Source organism: Octopus bimaculoides, chromosome 14 (genome assembly GCF_001194135.2).
Source record: "Octopus bimaculoides isolate UCB-OBI-ISO-001 chromosome 14, ASM119413v2, whole genome shotgun sequence".
NCBI classification, from domain to species: domain Eukaryota; kingdom Metazoa; phylum Mollusca; class Cephalopoda; order Octopoda; family Octopodidae; genus Octopus; species Octopus bimaculoides.
The window spans coordinates 5,826,951-5,831,440 of record NC_068994.1 but is presented as its reverse complement, the minus strand read 5'-3'; the positions used below and the strand labels follow the sequence as shown (position 1 = coordinate 5,831,440).

The 4,490-nt window shown below is 38.7% G+C and overlaps 1 protein-coding gene across 2 annotated transcripts in view; it reads right to left on the bottom strand.

Annotated features, from left to right (window-relative positions):
- Positions 1–3,922, bottom strand: part of LOC106882076 (uncharacterized) — a 25,715-nt gene extending 21,793 nt beyond the window's left edge. The window contains exon 1 of one of the 2 annotated variants that reach the window (XM_052972638.1): positions 2,999–3,922. The gene's annotated coding sequence lies outside the window, so the exon portion shown is untranslated. The remainder of the gene's footprint in view (positions 1–2,998) is intronic. The other variant, XM_052972637.1, reaches the window with a different exon arrangement.
- Between the last annotated feature and the right edge of the window lie 568 nt (positions 3,923–4,490).

The window sequence follows — 4,490 nt, the reverse complement described above, 5'->3', positions numbered from 1 at the left end:
AAAAAAAAAAAAAAAAAGAAAAGAAGAAAGAAATTTGAAGAAGACGGGAGAATTGACACGAAGTGCTGCCTCTCTTGGACTCAAGACCACTACATCACATAACACTTTGAAGGCTATGCGTTTGCAATCCAGGAACAGGAGACTGCCACAAAGTGCCTGGTGAACAACAGAGACAGTGACGCTCTTGTAATCCCAAGGTGCTACCGCATGTGCAGGCTATGTCTTGTTTCTGTGGAAGACATCGCGCATGTGATTAGCAGCTGTCCTAAAATGTCGTCACGGTACTACCTTCCTATGCGACACAATTTACAATGCAATCCGCAAAAAAGAATGTCCTGAAATAAACTTTGAAAATCCCCCTGTTATTGAATACATTCATAAACACCAACTCAAGGAATACTGGTTGAATATTCCCTTCAAAACTTCTGTCAAATGGAAACATAACAGGCTGGCTATTGTTGTTTGGGACAGAGGGACAAAGGTATGTACCATCATAGAGGTCAGCTGCCCTGCAGATATAAATATCTCTTTGAAAACCAAAGAAAAAGAGGATATCTATGGACAACTGTTTCGAAACCTCCAGCTTCTATATCCAGATTATGAATTCATATTCATACCGATAATAATTGGAGAACTAGGTTTTGTTAGTAAATGCTTAAAAGTGAATCTGGATAAACTGGGATTTTCAGAAAGAGAAATCGACCGACTAATTCGTACATAAGTGCAATCTGTGAGTGGAACAATAAAAATATGCAAGACTTTTCTCAAGTTCCAAATGTGAATTTGTTTTAACTACATCCCAAAGATGGAACCTTGTATCTTTGTTGGAAACCGGCTCCCTCCTCAGTGGAAGATTTATAGTAATTAAAAAATAGACGAGGCATTCATACATACAAACACACCGACGTACAAACATATAGGTACATACATACAAACGCGCGTACATACATATATATGCACGTGTGCACGTACGTACAGACATACATGCGCGACCTAACGTAAGATCCTGTCTAGTAATTATACCTAAAATCTGTCTACACAGTCTCTCGCCCTGCTAAATAAAGTAGGCAAATCTCTCCCTTGGGTCATACTTTACACTAAATTAATTCTGACGTTAAGTTAATTTTACAGTTAATCCCGAAATTTCGGATACTAAAATTGAGAATGTTTCTTTTTATTTTGGAGCGGGGCGTAGATAATTGTCATCTTTAACTCATTTTAGTCCGGGGCACCGTCTTGAAGTGGTTTTAATCGAACGAATTGATCGCAATACTTAAGAAAATTTTTTTTTTACCTTTTGGTACCATTTATTTTTCGTTTTAAGCCTACACACCTGGAACTAAGGCAGACAGTATCGTACAGTGAGACTGGAATCGAAACCACGTATTCGACGCCTTATAATGAATAATTTCCGGAGATGTTTTATTATTATTATGATTTACTCATTAATTATTTTTATTAACTCAGATTTTGTTGCAACTGCTGCAATATTAAATTACATCTCCCTTGCTATACCTGCAGTCTACGGTAACATGCTATTTGTTCCCTTTAACTGTTTAGTACTTTCTTGGTGACTCTGGCCGTTCAAAAGAGACAAGCTTTTGTCAGCAGCTCAACAAAGCACTCTACTCCCATTCCTTTTATATTCCACTCAGTTACCTTTAGATACTGTCCCCAAGGCCCCAATGATAATCACCAATTATTGGCAAGCTGGCAGAATCGTTAGCACGTCGGACAAAATGATTAGCGGCATTTAGTCTGTCTTTATGTTCTGAAGTTCAAATTCCGCCGAGGTCGTCTCTGCTTTTCGTCCTTCCGGGTCGGTAAAATAAGTAGCAGTCGAACACTGGGGGTTCGATGTAACCGAATTATACCCTCCTCCAAAAATGCTGGTTCTGAGCCAAAATTTGAACCATTCTTCGGTCAAACTCTCATTGACTTTTTTCTTTGGAAAGGAAAGTGAGAGGGAAGAGGGAAACACTACCTCGCAGTGAATTTGTGAAAAGATGGGTGACTGTGACAAAAATGGTTAGAGTGAATGGCCCTACTCTGGTACGTGCCTGTAGTTTGGCGAGCATGAGAGAGGGCTCGTACCTTTCGTGGTCAGGGTAATCCTGGATCTACGAGGTCCTTTAATTGGTCCTAGTTTAAGTTTCTCCTGTGCCAGGAGGACTACATTATCCATGTTATCACATACTTTGTATACTATCTATACTTTTTTCATCCCATCCTATATATAAATCCCTCTTCAGATTGTTGTCTGTTCTGTTGATGTCCCACTCATCACTACCTCTGGTTAATAAAAAAAAATTATTAATTGCATTTTGTCCGCTTATTCTTGTTTATACTCAGCAGTCCTTATCGAGCGGACTATGATAAAAATAAGAACAATATTGTGGCCGTGACCATCCCATCATTTTTTCCGATATCCTGGCAAACCAAGTACAATACAGTCTAAATTGTTAGGGAATGATTTCAGGGATATTTAGCTGCTGCTTCTCGCAGCTTAAAAGACCACGTAAATTAGGGCTAGAGGACTAAATAAATACAAACGCATTACACACACACACAAACATACATACATGTGTGTGTGTGTTCGTAGCTAAAGTGATAACAATAGTGATAATATATATACACACACATGTATAAACACATACACACGTACAAGAAACATATACACACCCTTAAGCAAGTATGTGTGTATATTATCATGTGTACACATGTGTGTATTGCCGATGTAAACACCTTACATATACGTACATATCTATACACACACATACATACTACATACATATATATATATCGTTTTTCTATCTCTGTGTGTGTTAATATTGGCTTAATGACTCCGCTACACACATCAATATATATATATATATATATATATATATACACACACACACACATATATATATATATATATATATAGAAATATATATATACATCATACATACATACATTATTAAAAAATATTGTAGTAAAGACGGGAAATTTAACTTACAGTGGAGTGAAGTTCAAACTACGAAGGAAGTAAACCGGGCAAAGAGATTTGACAGAAACAAAAAATATTGTCCTAGATTTTTGTTTTTTTTAAACTTCTGCTGCTGCTGCTGCTGTTGTTTGTGATTATGATGATGGTGGGTGTGGCGATTAATAATGATGTTGATTGTTTTACTAGTGATGATGATGGTTGTGGTGGTGGTAGCGGTGGTAAAGTTGTTGCTTTGAATTCTACTGGTTGGTGGTGCTTATGCCGTTGTTTATTGGCAGTGGTTTTGGCGATGGTGGAGGGAGTGGTGCTGTTTTTTTGTCAGTAGTAGCTGTTGGTGGTGGTGGTAGTTCGATGGTCGTTGTAATGATGATGGTGGTGATGCCGGTAGTTGTGATGTCAAGCAACCCACTCATGACCATCCCGTCTTTTTGTACATGTAAGCACTACACTACTCAATGTGTCCTTGTCCTTCTTATTTCAAACCAATAAGACGTAACGAGAAGAGATTTGGCTGCTATTTCTTGAAGGTCAGAAATCATTACAGACAAAATTTCATTGGTTCAAATTAATGATGATGATGATGATGGTGGGGATGGTAGTAATAGTAGTAGTAGTAGTAGTAGCAGTCATAGTAGTGGCCGCTTTGACGTTAGTCGTGTGTGAGATGGCCATAGACGTTATTTAGCAGACGGTTAGCGTCTCTGAGCACCAAACGATCAGGCACATTCTAACCATGCCTGAAGGAGAATTGGTTGCTATTTCTAGCATGTCGAACAACCGGCCACATTGAGGCTCACTTAGTAGACGGAAGTATGAAGTAGATTTACCCAGTACTAATGTTACTAAGCGGTAATAATAGTGATAATTCCACTGGAGTCATACACTGAACTATAATAGATTGGTAGGTGTGGAGGAGGATGTGGGACGTCTCTTGGTGGTGGTGGTGGTGGTGGGTTTTGTTTTGGCGACGGAGGCAGTTCGTGATATTGAGAGTGGAGCAAGGGAGACAGCAGCAAACCAGCCTCCGTTTGGCAGAGAACCACTCCACGCAATTAAACACACACACACACTCATCCACACACACACACACACGTAGAATCACCATATACAAAATTTATGTACACATCATTTGTGTGGAGTGTGGGTGTATGCATATATGTGTATGTGTATATATATATAGTTTTTGGATGAAATAATGAGGCACGAAAAAGAGAATGACTCTCTCCAGACACAGCAATATATGTATATATATATATATATTATAGGCACAGGAGTGGTTGTGTGGTAAGTAGCTTACTTACCAACCACATGGTTCCGGGTTCAGTCCAACCGCGTGGCACCTTGGGGCAAGTGTCTTCTATCATAGCCTCTGGCCGACCCGAGCCTTGTCAGAAACTGAAAGAAGTCCATTGTATATATGTATGTATATATATATATATTTATATATATATATCCATTTATTCTTTTACTTGTTTCAAGCATTTGACTGCAGCCATGCTGG